This window comes from Mytilus californianus, unplaced genomic scaffold (genome assembly GCF_021869535.1).
Source record: "Mytilus californianus isolate M0D057914Y unplaced genomic scaffold, xbMytCali1.0.p SCAF_10, whole genome shotgun sequence".
NCBI lineage: Eukaryota > Metazoa > Mollusca > Bivalvia > Mytilida > Mytilidae > Mytilus > Mytilus californianus.
The window spans coordinates 12143880-12160961 of NW_026262582.1; the positions used below are offsets into that span (position 1 = coordinate 12143880).

At 31.4% G+C, this 17082-nt stretch overlaps 1 long non-coding RNA gene across 2 annotated transcripts; it reads right to left on the reverse strand.

Moving 5' to 3' along the window:
- Nucleotides 1-426: 426 nt before the first annotated feature.
- Nucleotides 427-16262, reverse strand: LOC127717623 (uncharacterized). Of its 2 annotated transcripts, none has more exons than XR_007989277.1 (4): nt 16245-16262; nt 2133-2656; nt 1394-1463; nt 427-629 (listed from the first exon to the last, which is right to left on the reverse strand). It is a non-coding gene; the product is annotated as an uncharacterized LOC127717623 (long non-coding RNA). The 2 variants fall into 2 exon arrangements; XR_007989276.1 differs by lacking the exon at nt 16245-16262 and adding an exon at nt 3519-3594.
- Between the last annotated feature and the right edge of the window lie 820 nt (nt 16263-17082).

Below are 17082 nucleotides of genomic sequence, written 5' to 3' on the forward strand. Positions count from 1 at the left end.
ATTGGAATACGTGAGTTCGATGTCCTTAATTTTCTTACCAAGCCTCTATTCTGTTCAAACAGTCTGATCAGATATTTTTCTAATCCAAAGTCCTTTTTTAAATGTCTCATAAAATGGTCTCCGAGATGAATTGGCTATATCGCCAAACCAATAGGAAATAAACTGATAACTCAATATTCGATAGAGACAATTTTTATCACAAAAGTCGATCTGATTCATGAAAATACACCCTAGACCAGTGTTGTTAAATATTGATTCTACAGAATTAACCCATTTGAAAACATAATGACCATGATTCTTCAATGATAACATCAGCCTGTACAGAGCACTACTGAGTTTACTACTATTGTGTACAACTTTACACCAGTACGTAATCATCCTACATTTAACTTGAATTTGCAGAAAAAATCTTCCCAATTCTCCATATACAATAAAATTATTTTTAATAACAAATTATATATAAACAATCAACTGATTACAATTTCTTCTTTTCTTTTTACAATGGAATCTCTTCACATTCATTCTGCATTGTGGTACTGTCGTGTAAACTTTATCAAACTATTCCATTCACTGCATTCACACGATGATTCAAGTGTTATCTCTCTTCTCTAAAATATGGTTTGAAATTTCTAAAATGAAAATTCAAAAGTTACAAACAAGATATAAAATACTTTCTATTTTTCCAATGTAATGCAGGCTGCAGACATCAGCGGTTTATTTGGCACAGGTATTACTTTCTTGAATGAATCTGATATCAAAGATCATGAAATATTTGCCAAAAGCAATCAATCATACATATTTGCATTTGATACCTTAACAGTAAAAACATGAAGCTTCGATTGGATCGAATTTTAGAACACATACGTGTATTGCCCTCTAGAACTGCCTTTCTAACTTTTTTATTCGAGCGTCATAGGTAATTTTATTGTAGACTAAACGCGCATCAAGCGTACCAAATTTAAATTCTGGCATATCTCATTCCATGGATTCTATGTAATCTGTTTTATTTAACATTTTAAAGTGTCTTAAACATTCATATTTTAGATGCTTATTTTAATGTGCAAGAATTTTTTTTCTTGGTTAATCGTCAACAGGTACATTTATCAGGGAAAGCATAAACAAAAAATAACAAAAATAGGAAAAAGTATCTGAGGTTGAAATACAAACACATGAAATAATTACTGACGGTAAACACCCTAAGGGGTCGTGTTGCTCAGTCCTTAGATTTTTATTTAGTGTTTTGTCGACTGTTGGTCGTCTTTTCGTCGCTTTCGTGTATTTTGCTATGATTGTGTTGCCATCTCTTCGTCTCATGAGTTTTTGATTCTCCATTTGGTATCTACCTCGTATTTTTCATGATTGCTGTATATATTGACAAGTAGAATACACTTACCATAATGAGGTTAAAGCTGTTTAATCGTCGTTGTTTCTGAACAAGAACGGTACCAATAAAAGGAGTGGAACTGAAATATATAACAGACAATATAATATCCGTCAATGAGACAGCAATTAACCCCATAACACAGCGGACCGGTAAATAGATTTATACAGGTCAGCATATGGTATACGTTGTTATTAAGTAGGAAAGAGAATGAATACAACGACATGGTCAATATCACTTTTCAAATACATTTGATCTTCTTTATCTCAATCTAAATCAGGCGAGCTTTCAAACTATTTAATACTTACATTTTTCAGTTTTTAAAAAAAACGTCACCGACATAGTGTGACAGAGTTTACATGTATGTGGGGTCTTACCATGTTTTCATTTTTTGAGAAATTTGACTGGTTGTTTAAAACATATTCTTATCGTTCAAATTTTTCTGGTTTTCAATTGAATAAGATATAAATATTCAAGTGAAAAAGTTTCAAGATATATCAAAATTTTCAAACAATTTGAATTTCATTTCTTTATATAAATTTAGGGATTTATTATGCTTAGATTGTCAACGAGATAACTTTCCACCAGAGACCAAATGATGTAGAAGTTTGCAACAATGTGCAAAACCCACACCACATAGTAAGCTACAAAATGTATGTATTCAAATTCTGTATTTAGCTTAAAAGTGTATATGCATTTATATTTGTGTTTTGTTTTGTTGATTGACATGAAAAGATAAAAATCAACTTACGTAGTGACATGCTATCACCACCAATACCACTGCCAATACCGCCACCAATACCACTACCGATGCCGCCTCCAATCATAGCGGAAGGGGCGATAACTGGAACTGGATGAGGTAAATAATGGATTGTTTCATCGACGTAACCTCCCTTTTTGCCATATCCGTGGTGACCTTCATTTCCATAACCAGAATATCCCTTTCCATATCCACCATATCCTGAGTAACCTCCCATGTGTCCACCCTTTCCATAGCTACTGCCGTATCCACTATTTCCGTAGCTACTGCCGTATCCACTATTTCCGTAACTGCTGTATCCACCATTTCCGTAGTTTTGACCGTATCCACTATTTCCATAGCTACTGCCGTATCCACTATTTCCGTAGCTTTGACCGTATCCACCATTTCCGTAGCTTTGGCCGTATCCACCGACCCCACCGTAACTTCCCCCATAATAATCGTCGTCGGCAAGAATTCCCTTCATACCAGAAAGGCAGACTAAGATGGTGACAGTAGAGATGGCAAGTTTCATTCTAAAAAGAATTTAAAAAATATACTTAGCAACAACAGATTTTATACGGAACGTAACTAAACGTGAATATTAAGCATGCAATATTATATCATCTTGTACTAGTGCAAATAAAGGTTCAAATGAGTGACGAAATCAGTATCATATGTTTTTAAACAGTTTTCAATCTATGCTATACAATAACAGGGTTATTTCATGAATATTGGTGAATATTATCCTTTGTAGACTCGCAAGCTCGTGCAATATAAAAGTTTACTCGGAAAAATGTTCACGGGATAATTATGAAATAAGCATTATACATTATTTCTCTTGTGAAATAGACTATTGGAAAATAAATATACTTTAAAAAATTTCTTTTTATCTCCTTTTTTGTTTGTAAGTTCTGTCTTGTTATCGTGATTGTGTAAACATCTTTTATCAACAAATAATGTAACTTATTAATAAATCATCATTTAGTTTTACAAACTATAAATATGTTCAAATGAACTGATGTTAAAACAAATTTCCTTAGGGAAAAAAAATAAACAACTTAATTTTGTTTTAAATACCATAATGGTTTTTACTTTGTATATCTGTCCACCAAAAGTGATAAATTTAACATGAATTCATTTTATTTATTTTCTAATATTAATAATATGTTTTTGATATTAATAAATTGATTTTCAATACTACAAATAGTATATTTGTTATTAAAAATTAAGGCTATTAATCAAAATAAAAAAAAGGTTTTTCTAATATTGAAAAAAATATTTTTGGTATAAACATTTCAATTTTTAAATATTAAAAAATAATTATTGATATATAAAGAATAGGGAACATATTATCCAAAAACTTGCCATACAGTATTTTAAAGCGAGATATATTACCTGATAGCTTGTAGTTTCCGAACTAGAAGTAATTCAATTGGAATTTTCAAACTGTTTTATACAAGACAAGTCTTCCGGTTCGGTGAAATTATGTTTGATTGCATATGTCGGTAACAAGACAAAATTGATCATTTGTTACTTAATATATGAAATAAGTGTAGTAATAATGAATATGAAAAAATTGTATATCGTCTACAAATCTTTTCCTGAAACACGAAAATATGTCATTTTTTTGTAAGAATAAATTGCAAAAATGTAAATTAAGAATTATGAGACTTGTCATTAAAAAGAAAATCATAAGTAATTAAGCTTAAGACTTGGTAAATATGAAAATGTTCGTAGTTCAATATCTTCTTTCAATGTAAATATTGTATTTAGTCGTTTTAGATATTTGTAAGAATTCTTTTCTGTTCAGGTTAACAAAAATATTTTCAACTGTTGTTATATGTATTGACTTTGTATTGTTTTTGTTGAACACTCTATTTACATTAAATACTATCAATTTACATAAAAACACGTATTTTGTCGCATAAATATTTTGAATGTTAATTTTTTATAAACCATATGCATCTATAATATGCCTATTTTTCTTCCTTCTTGGCGAGAAGGGGCCTCGGTGGCCGAGTGGTCTAAGTAGTTACTACTGTAATCACTAGCCAGTCAACACTGAGGTTGTGAGTTCGAACCCCGCTCGTGCGGGTGCACTCGACTCCAATCTTAATTGACTAGGATTGCCAGTTTTCCTATCGAAGGTCGGTGGTTTTCTCCGGGCACTCCGGCTTCCTCCACCAATAAAAACTGGCCGCCACGAAATAGCCCAAAAGCGGTGCTTAAAAGTGGCGTTAAAACACCAAAAATCAATCAAATCAATCTTGGCGAGAGGGTTAGGGGATTTAAACATAAAGCAATAATGTTCATAATTGTTCAATGCTATATTTCCTATTTGTGGAGATGAAGGCTTGTGGAATTGCCGAAACCTTTTAAAGATTACTCTTATTTCTTTGATTCTAAAATGTTCGGCAATATAATACTTTACAACAATGTCTAGATTGCATTTAAAACAATTTCTTCCCAATTTGTAAGGCAGCATTCATTTTTGGCGAGCTTGCGATATTTATGGACTAATTTATTTTACAGTTCACATTCAGATTTAGTCTGAGTTTAAAGCATTTCAGTCATCAATAACCTTTTAATAAAATTTGGACAGAAGATTTTTTAGGACCAACAGACAGTATCCAGAGCGAAATTTTGAAAATATTCATTTTCATTTTTCCATATTTTACTGATAAGTGGACGTTAAGTGGACTTAGTTTTCTTTTTTACAGTTAACACGCAGGCTCAGTCTGAGTTTAAAGTTTTTCAGTCATCAATAACATTGTCAAACCTTTATTGAATTTAACAAAATTTGGACAGAAGCTTGTTAATGACCAAAATACAGTATCCAGAGAAAATTTTGAAAACATTTATTTTGACATGATAAATTTGTAAATTTGTAAACCTTCATGGATTGTTATGAAAATTGGGCAGACTCTAAGCTTCAAGACAAAGAAAAAGCATAAGAAGAAAAAGTTTGATTTTTTGTATTTTTAAATTCTGTATTTTACTGATAAATGGAATCACTGTTTAAGACAGCATTACACAGTAATCGGAACCCCTTACGAATTTTTCATTAATAAAAACAAAATTTTAAAAAGCATTTACAGTTGATTTCAAAATTAAAAACAAATCTCATCCGAACACATAAAATATGACAAGTGTATGCATGTTTTACCATATTAATTTATTGTATATATAAAAAAGAAGATGTGGTATGATTGCCAAGGAGACAACTCTCCACAAGAGACCAAATGACACAGAAATTAAGAACTATAGGTCACCTTACGGTCTTCAACAATGAGCACAGTCCATACAGTATAGTCAGCTATAAAAGACCCCGAAATGACAAATGTAAAACAATTCAAACGTGAAAATTAACGGCCTAATTTATGTACAAAATAATGAACGAAAAACAAATATTTAACACAGCGACAAACGACAACCACTGAATATCCAAAATACAATAAGTAGTTTTTGAGTAATAGAATTTTCAAATTTTATAGCCAATACAGTCAGTCTCATCAGCCAAAATGTTGAGAAAATAGGTGAGGGGTACAAGAAATAATTTTACCAAAAATATGTATATCCAATTGCAATCAATGTTTTCTTTTTAAATTTCTTAGATATGTTTTTTTCCAATCATTTATGTCAAAAGAAGTTGAAATAATATGCTTTTTCTTCTAAAAAAAGGAAAAATTCCAAATTTACAATATTGACAGCATGGTCAATTTGACACGAAAAAGCAACAAAATTTTATAAAACTTTCTAATATTAGCACCTACCTATAGTTTTTTTTTTAAATTGAATTTATTCAGATTGATCCACTTCATCTTTAGTGGAAGTATGAAAAAAAGTTTAATTGTGAAACTGTGATTTTTTTCATGATAAAAGCCCAAAATGGGTAAATATTGATGAAAAATGGGAAAATCATTAAAGTTCGATACCTTCAAATGGCCGTAGCAAAACAAGAAGTGCACCACCATACATTTTTTTCTTCACCAATTACTTTCTTACAGTAATATAAACCCAATAATCTTGTTAAGAAAAAAAGTATAATACTATAATTTTTGGCTCCCCCGAGGTATACATTCTTAATTAGATAGGAAAAATTTTGTTTGATACGATTGTGTGGACGTGTAGTGTAAAGAGTTGAAAAATCAAAATGGTCAACAGAATCAAAAGGACCATCAAAAGCACGTAATTTATCTTAAACATCCAAAGATTTTTTTACACTCCAAAAATAGTTAATTCCACTATTTTCAGATATTTTATTACTAAAGTTAATGATAAGTTCTTTGATATCTATTTTGTCTTTGTGATTAACACAATACATATTTAAAAGTATCAATGTACAAGCTTGTCGCTTTTTATAGTTTTTTTGTGTCGTATATTTATATACCAGTCAATACTTATCTTAAAACAAAGGACAGTTGTTTTCAGTATAACCAATAGACAGCAAACTTTCAAACATGACAAAGTTCCCGTATGTTTTGCAGTACGTATGTATATGTTGTTTATTTCTCATGTCTTTAGGATACGATGTTTTCATTTTTACACAAGATAAACAAAATATTGAAATCCATACCATTTCTGCACACAAGTTACATTTTATTGTGTAACAACAACCAGTTTTTATTGGTATATGTAAATTGAATTTACGCAGTTTGGAAAAATCTAGTGTCTATTAAACTTGCTAAGTCTCAGTAAATAATATTCTATACTTTTAAATATAGAATTAAAAACATCATCGGAATGAACTTGTATATGTCTCTTTGTCGTTCTTTTGCGGTCACATTATCTTTGCTAGCTACAAATTTCATTCTAACTGTGTTGATATAGACTCAATACATACACAGGGTCAAACAAGTTTGTGAACGGTCAACCCTCCCCAAACATGTGATAATGGGGTACATGTAACAGCACAATATGCAAGCAAACTGAAACCATCAATTGCAAAGTGCTTGACTCATTAAATCTTCACGTTCAAAAAATTCAGAAAAAAACATTGTGTTACTTTCTATTTTGTATAAAATGAGGAGATTTTCAATGAGACAATTATATAAACGCCGTACAACCAACTATATATCTATATATAATCATGTGCAAAACAGTGTAGCCGAGACCATTGATTGGCGCGCTAAAATATCCCATTGACTGGGTCAGATTAGGTGAACGTTCGTCTGTAACGCCCACAACTCACGACGTATTTATTATAAACATTTAAACTGTGGGGTTGCCAAAGGGTCTCAGTATATATACGAACTACAGTGCACAGTATATTATATACATATTTTATTTGCGATCATAAAATGTACGTCCATTGCTATGTAAATTGGGTCGATTAAAAAAAAAGCTGAATATGTTTCTGTTGCCAAGGGTTTTTCACAAGTATAGTAGTTAGCAGAAAAGATCACCAAACTATACATTTCACCTATGCAAAAAGCAAATGCAAATTTCACAAGGCTTGATCCAAATAGCCTTTTTACTGTCTAATAACTTGCAAGTACGAAACAGACAGGAAAGAAGTTTATTTTGTCTATATGTTTTGTGTTTGCACACTTTTTAAAGCTGATCATGCATTCGTTCTAAAAGAAATTTTTGACCAGATAAAAGTTAAAAGATGACATAATCACTACAAACCAGTAAAGGTCTGAAATGGCCTATATCTGTACTCGACTGTACTGATTTTTACTCGACCAGTCTGAATTGGTCTGAATTTTACTCGACATTACTCGACCCCAGTCTTAACCATACTCGACCGTACTGATTTGTACTTTACCATTATCTTTGCCATTGAAAATAGTCTGAACTATTACTCGACCAGTCTGAAACAGTCTTAACCCATTCTCGACCTGTACTCGACCAATTTTTTCAGTCTAAACCATACTCGACCAAAGGTCTGAACAATACTCGACCAGTCTAAACCATACTTGACCAAAAAACCTATACTTTTTTTTATTAAGCTGTTAAAATTAATTTCTTTTTTTTCTGACATGACAACAGCCACAATAAAAAAAACATATATATAAAAACATATTTTTACATCCTTACATGATTCTCAGATTTATCAAATAGAGATAGTTAAATTAAATTATCTTATATAATAATTTAATTATATTAATTTTAAAGTTTTAGAGTTTTGTTAAAAAAAAGATTTTCTTTTAACTAAAAACCACCCCTTTACTGAGGGTAATAAAACCTTATTAAGGTGCTTCTTGTTTGGCATGTGTTTTTTTTTTTTTTTAAACTTAATTTTCCTAAATTCCTTAAGAAAAACTATATAGGTTTCATGGTTACATACAATAGTTATATAATTATCTTTTTAATGAGGTAACAACAGACAAAAAATCACTGAAATTGTTTAACCTTATATTAGAAATATATCTATTCTTATTATAATTTGGGATATATTATATATAATATATACCAAAAAGGGATAAAAAATTAAAGAAATAGATAAAATTTTTCTTCTGATTAGTGGTAAAGTATAAAGTAATACCTCATGCTTGGGGCAAACTCATTAAAAAGATCACACCTGGTCAGAGAGTATTAATTTCTAATTAACATTCATTAAAAAATGAAACATCCTGTGAATCTTAAATCGCAAGGCCTTTTGAATTCACTAGATAAGTAATACACGAGTTTAAGAAAAAAAGGGCTTTCTTTTTACCTGTAAAACACACATGTACCGAGGTAAATAAACCTTATTAAAGTGCTTCTTGTATGCCATGTCTTTAATTTTGACAAAAGTTATTCAAATTTAATTGAAATAATTTTTTTCTGCAACTTTGGAACACATTTCCTTTTTTAAATGGTTATCAAGGATTGCTATGGAAGTTCTATTATCATGATTATATTAAATTCTTGGTTTTACAAAACAAAAGTGTGATTTTTAAAATTTAATAAGTTGCTTTATATACTATTTTAAATATATTTTAAGAAAAAAAATGTTAACTGCATTATTAACTAAACTCAACTGACACCATAAATCTATACGAGGCTTAAGTTAATGATGAAAATTGTCCTGTAACCATAAAATATATCTGAAACATTCAAAAAAAAATTGAATAACATTGAAAACATTAGTCACAATTCAGTTTTGAGATTATTTGATCAGCTTGTTTTATTTTTATTTTAAAGGTGATATATATATGTAAGTGAGGATAAATATGGTGTTGAATTTATACTATGTTTATTGAGAAATTTTGGTTTCAATGCCATATTGAATACATTTTAAATTTCAAATTGTTGTTCAAATTTCTAGCCAGGGGAAATAGCTGTTAAAAACAGTTCCTTATAAATTGTTGAAATACAATAGATAGATACAAAAATTAGGTCTAGGTTGGTTAAGACTTAGTCGAGTATGGTTCAGACTAGGTCGAGTATGGTTCAGACTAGGTCGAGCATGGTTCAGACTAGGTCGAGCATGGTTCAGACGAAAATAAAATGGTTAAGTACTGGTCGAGTACAAGTTCAGACTGTTAAGTATGGTTCAGACTACAGTCGAGTATTATCAAGTAAATTTCAGACCAATTCAGACTGGTCGAGTAAAAATCAGTACAGTCGAGTACAAATATAGGCCATTTCAGACTTTTACTGGTTTGTAGTGAATTGGACAACCGCAATTGTTAAATCGCTTTGACGTCCGAAAAAAAGATAATAATCAACACATCCATTGTAACTTTTAAAGCCAGTCAAATCCTTTTTTGCTGAAAGAACGTCCGATATCATAAAAATTCATTATTAAAACATAACAAAAACACAAGTAAAGAACGTTTAATTATTCAACATAAATCAAAACACAAAGGTTATTCCTGATTAGTTTTTCGAATTATTTTATTTAGGCGTTGAGACCCATTGGTGACCCCACAGTTTAAATGTCTATAATAAATACGTCGTGAGTTGTGGACGTTACAGACGAACGTTCACCTAATCTGACCCAGGGATATTTTAGCGCGCCAATCAATGGTCTCGGCTACACTGTTTTGCACATGATTCTATATATATAAGTCTAGAGATTTGCACAACTATACTAATATAAGATGGTATTATACGAAGATGTTGTTAATAAATCGTGTTGACAAATATTTCGGCTTAACAAATAGCCTTCTTCAGTGTCAATTATTTTAACAATACAGATTATATGTATAAAAATAGCTCAATAATACAGGTAAGTTTTGGTCTATTGATTTAATCCAAAATCCTAAACATCATAATATAAAACAAAACTCAATACTCAAATATACGTGACTGTGTATAATTATATCCCAAAATGAGTGAAAAATAAAACTAAAATATAAGTACTTCTGGAGAATGTCGTTCGTGTGATGAAAAACGCTGCAAATGCTGCCTACAGATGCATCACTCATCAACTTTTCACAGTAAGGCAACCGAAAATAACTATAAGATATTTTGCAATGTTAACTGCAAAAGTATGAATGTTATTTACATTCTAGAATGTTCGGTCTGTGGCCTCCAATATGTTGGTGAGTCAAAGCAGCCTTTCCACAAACGCCTCAATGGCCATAGGAGTGATATCTCTAAGAAGCCACTTCTCCCAGTTTCTCAGCATTTCAGACAGTCTGGTCACACATTTGATGACTTTAACCGCATGAAGATCTTAGTGATTGAACAGAACATTCACTGGAGTGATGCCCAGCGACAGGTTCGGGAAAGCTTTTGAATAAAGGAACTAAATGTACATCATCCAAACGGCATCAATAAAAAATACTAAGTTTTATTTTTCACTCATTTTGGGATATAATTATACACAGTCACGTATATTTGAGTATTGAGTTTTGTTTTATATTATGATGTTCAGGATTTTGGATTAAATCAATAGACCAAAACTTACCTGTATTATTGAGCTATTTTTATACATATAATCAGTATTGTTAAAATAAATGACACTGAAGAAGGCTATTTGTTAAGCCGAAATATTTGACAACACGATTTATTAACAACATCTTCGTATAATACCATCTTATATTAGTATCGTTGTGCAAATCTCTAGACTTATATAATTTTTTTCCTTATCTGCACAGTATCGTCTATTCTAGACGATCCGGTACATAGTAAATTTGCTGGTTGGTCCTTTTTATAGACTTATATATATATATATATATAAACAAGTCTAAATTGAAAACAACGTTCAAACCTATGATTGCGTTGGATAAAAACCGCAATTTTTATACGTGTGCATGCAAAACAAATTTCTTGGTAGAGTGGTCTAAATACAGCACAAACTACATTTTCCAAAAGACCAAAAATAGTGAAAAAGTATATTTTAACAAAACGCATTTGACTAGCAGGTCGAACAACGGATGTTCTTAAACCCTGCTGACTGCCATGGCGATTGCCAAATAAACGGATCACCAGATGTAAAAATGGATCTTAATTTATTAATTAAATACCAAACAGAAAACAATAAACTTGCGGAAAAGATGGTATACCGCAAACATGAGGTGCAAAAATTTGTACACCATATCCGGATTTCGACAGTTAATGTCTCTTCAGTGATGTTAGGAATCGAAACGGTATTTGGAAGGCCATATAATTTATATATATACATTTTTGAAACCAACGGATACGACCACACACCACTGTATACTAATATTTGAGGAGCAAGTCAGGAAGTGGGAATATATTTTTGATTTCTTTTACCAATAAAAAAAATCCTGAATTGACAGAAGTTCTATTTTATATTTTAAAACGAAACGGACAGGTGTAGCAGTCCAATGTAATTTTTTCCCTTTTTCTTCTTCTCATAAATTGACATGATCTTGTGTACAAATTGATATCTTTGATGTTTTCTTTTTTTTCAATAAATATATATGCAGAAATCATTTAAATTATAAGCTTACAGACCATTTAGTTTTATCGTTTGAATTGTTTTACATTTGTCATTTCGGGGTCTCTTATAGCTTACTATGCAGTAAGAGTTTTACTCATCGGTGGGCTGTTGTTGTTATCTCTCTGTCATTTCGTCTCTAGTGGGGAGTTTTCTCATTGGCAATTATACCACATCTTCTTATTTTTATATTTAATTTTACGTGATAAAATCATCGGAATTTAATGGCTTACTATTTTATTAAAAAATTAATACAGAGACCAAGGATACATCAAATACTGTTTTTTTTACGGACGCTCCAAGGCCTATTTCATTCAAGAAGCGGAAAAACAAAATGAAAAAATGCGAAATCACATTCTTTGTGCTATACGACAACGCCGGTACCTGTTCGTATCGGTCAGGTTTCCAACCAAAACGATAATGGTCGTCTGTACAGTGTGTACATTCCAAAGATTAAAGGATAAGGATGTTAACAACTATTGGTCAATATACGGCCTTCAACAATGAGAAAAAAATCCATACAATTTAGTACATGAAAGCGAAAATAGCCCCGGGATAACACAATATCAAACAATTTAAAGGAAAAATCAACGGCTTAACTTCTTCTAATAATATGAAATGAGGCATAAAACAGGCACTGACATAATGTGACAGGGACTACGTGTATGTAATATGTAAAACCATGTTTTCATGAATATTACATTAAAAGAAATATTCGGATTGTTTTACAAACAAATGTAAAGAGCATTGTCTGGATCAATTGCAAAAAAAAGTTAAAAATGTCGCTACAGGCTTTTGCAATTTATTATTTAGCTATCGTCCTACACATAAACCCGATTTTCAAACCACATTATACGAGTGTGAAAGGGCAATCAAAGTCTTGCGCCGTGCTATTCATTTATCAAGTGACAAAAAGTCGTATTAGAAATCAAACTCCGAATTTGAATTTATATATATATATATTTATATATATATGTGTATGTGGGATGATAATAAAAGATGATGTACACCAAAATACATGTATAATTTTTAATAACAAATATATATAAACAATGCAATCTCTTCTTATTACAATGAACAGATTACAATGCAATCTCTTCTTATTACAATCAACAGATTACAATGCAATCTCTTCTTATTCGAATTCATTCTGCATAATGGTGCTGTCGTGTAAACTTTAACACACTATTTCATTCACTGCATTCACACGATAATTCGGGTATTATCTCTGTTCTCTAAAATACGGTTTGAAATTCTGAAATAAAAATTTAAAAGTTAATAATGAGATACTGAAGACTTCGTTTAGATACATTTAAATGCATGCTGCATACATCAGCGGCTTATTTGGCACAGATATTACTTACTTGAATAAATCTGATCTCAAGTTCATGAGGTATTTGTCAGAGGACTTTAAGTAAAAACGATCAACCGTACTTACTTGCATTTAACAATTTAACAGTAAAAACATGAAGCTTCGATTGGATCTAGATTTACGTGTATTACATGTACCCCCCCCCCCGATTTTTGTAAGGGTTCATGTTGCTCAGTCTTTAGTTTTTTTATGAACTGTTGGTCGTATATTTTGCTATGGTTTTGTTGGCATCTCTTCGTCTCATGAGTTTTTAATTCTCTCTTTGACATCTACCTCGTATTTTTCATTATTGCTGTATATATTGACAATTAGTATACACTTACCATAATGAGGTTAAAGCTGTTTAATTGTCGTTGTTGTTATTTAACAAGAACGGTACCAATAAAAGGAGTGGAACTGAAATAAATAAGAAAAAAATTAAATATACGCCAATGAGACAGCAATTAACCTTATAACACAGGGAACCGGTAAATAGATTTATACAGGTCAGCATATGGTATACGTTGTTATTAAGTAGGAAATAAGAAGGAATAAAAAGACATTGTCAATGTCACTTTTCAAATACATTTGATCTCCCATGTTTCAGTCTAAAACCATCTTCGCTAGCCAAGGGTTACGATCCATTTCCCTCCTCTTCACCCTTGGCAGATTAAGCCAATATTTGTGATAACAATGTTGCGCCATCTATCGGTAGATTAAAGTCACGCCCATTCCTAATTCCTAATACATTATTCTTGACCAATGGTAGCACTTGAAGTCTTCAATTTGGAGGTAAAAACACGGTAGCGTCTAGATTCTACACACTTGGTAAAGCAGGAAACGAAAATATACGTTGACATTAATGCATTTGTGCAAGAAACATACACAGGAACTTCTATTAGTTGATTGAAAACATTCAAATTGTCACTAAATATAGTCGTATGTGTAGGGATGTAAAGACTTGTTGCACAATAAGCACGTGGCAATTGTTTACATACACTTTCTACATTTACACGCGATCATGTTATAGGCGCTTTTTGATTGGATGCAGTAAGTTTCGACTGCAACCAATGAAAATCATTACCTTGTGTCTCCGAAATTCTATCTCAATCCGCCAAGGGTGGAGAGGAGGGAAGTGGATCGTAACCCTTGGCTAGAGAAGATGGTCTAAAACAGGCGAGCTTTCAAACAATACTTACATTTTTCAGTTTTTTAAGGTGAAATTTAACTGGTTGGTTAAAAAGAATTCCTATAGTTCAACTTTCCGAGTTTTCATTTGAACTTGATATAAATATTCAAGTGAAAAAATTTCAAGATAAAGTGAAATTGAATCTCTAAATTTTCAACCGATATCAATTTCATTTCTTTATACAAATTTAGGAAGATATATTGCTAAAGTTACAAACAAAACAACTCTCCACCAGAGACAAAATGACGAAGAAGTTAGCAACAATGTGCAAAACCCACACCACATAGTAAGCTACAAAATGTATGTATTCAAATTCTGTTTTTTGCTTAAAAGTGTATATGCATATATATTTTTTGTTTGTTTTGTTGATTGACATGAAAAGATAAAAATCAACTTACGTAGTGACATGCTATCACCACCAATACTACTGCCAATACCGCCACCAATACCACTACCGATGCCGCCTCCAATCATAGCGGAAGGGGCGATAACTGGAACTGGATGAGGTAAATAATGGATTGTTTCATCGACGTAACCTCCCTTTTTGCCATATCCGTGGTGACCTTCATTTCCATAACCAGAATATCCCTTTCCATATCCACCATATCCTGAGTAACCTCCCATGTGTCCACCCTTTCCATAGCTACTGCCGTATCCACTATTTCCGTAGCTACTGCCGTATCCACTATTTCCGTAGCTACTGCCGTATCCACTATTTCCGTAGCTACTGTATCCACCATTTCCGTAGCTTTGACCGTATCCACTATTTCCGTAGCTTTGACCGTATCCACCATTTCCGTAGCTTTGACCGTATCCACCATTTCCGTAGCTTTGGCCATAACTACCGCCATAATAATCGTCGTCGGCAAGAATTCCCTTCATGCCACAAAGGCAGACTAAGATGGCGACAGTAGATATAACAAGTTTCATTCTAAAAAGAATTGAAAAAAAAACTTATTTTGACCCATAAATACCTTATGTAAAGCAACAACGTATTGTATACGGAACGCAGTGAAATACGTTTTAAACAGTTTTTCAAGTTTTGTTATATCTACAATATTTTAACAGTGTTATTATACCCTCGTATGGGCGTAATTTGTCCTTAATAAAGTTATTGCACGAATATTAATGAGAATTATCTCTCGTAGATTATATATAACAATCGCAAGCTTGCGCAATATAAAGATATACTCGGGAAAATATATTATTTTTCTTATGAATTTGACGTTTTGAAACCTTTTATATTTCTTAATTGAATTGTTCCACCTGGTTTTTGGTAACTCTTTATATACATCTTTTATTTATCAACAATAATAATTGATTATAAACATGTACTTGTGTTATAAACAAATTTTATTTTGTTTTACAAAATATAGATATGTTCAAATAAATTGATGTTAATACCAATGTCCTAAGGAAAATATAAGAGACAACTTAATTTTGTTTTAAATACCATAATGGATTTTACTTTGTCCATCAAAAGCGATAAATATTACAACCAATGTCGAATATTTTCCATATTAAAAATCGATTTTCAAATGCTAAAAAGTATTTTTAAAATTTATGAATGATTTTTTGATATTAATGAATGATCTTTTAATATAAATAAATGAGTTTTTGATATTAACAATGATTTACTGCATAATCCTTGATATTAATAAATGATCTTTTTAATATCAAAAATAGGGAATGAGTTATCCAAAAGCTTGCCATACATTATTCTAAAGCGAGATATATTACCTGATAGCTTGTAGTTTCTGGACTAGAAGTAATTCAATTCAAATTTTCCAACTGTTTTATACAAGACGAGTCTTCCGGTTCGGTCAAATTATGTTTGATTGTATATGTCGGCTACAAGACAAAAATGATCATTGGTTATCTGACATATGCAATATGTGAAGTAATTATGAATGTGAAACTTGTTTGTTTGTCGTCTACTAATCTTTCCTTGAAACACGAAAAGATGTCAATTTTTTATAAGAATAAATTGCAAAAATGTAAATTAAAAATAAGAGACTTGTGACTAAAAATATAAATCAAACGTAATAAAACTTAAGACTTGGTTAATGTGAATATAGCTTAAGATTCAAATGTTGGCTGGCGGCTGATATTTTATTATATCAATGTGCAGAAAACCCGATATGTATATTTGGTTATTTTCTCGTCCTTTTTTTTTTTTTTTTTTGGAAGTGGGGTCGGGGGGTTTGGACCTTAGATTGGACAGTAAAACCGGCGATAATTCCATTTTGAACCCCTTTCCCAGTGTGTACTGGTTATTCAGGGATGGGAAGTCAAATGGAAAGAGTAAGTGAAGCGGGAAAACGTCTAGCGCCCGGATTTTGGTGCGGATCGGGTTGCTCAGACTTTTGATTTCTATGCTGTGTTTTGTGTAATGTTGCTTGTCTTTTCGTAGTTTTTCGTTTTTCAATATTTTATCATAGCATTTTCAGTTATTTTTCGACTTATCATTTTGAATATTCCTTTGATATCTTTCGCCCTCTGTTATAACATGACAGAAGAACAAATTAAACATATTCCATTTAGTTAAAACTCTAAACTTCTTACAATGCCAGAACTC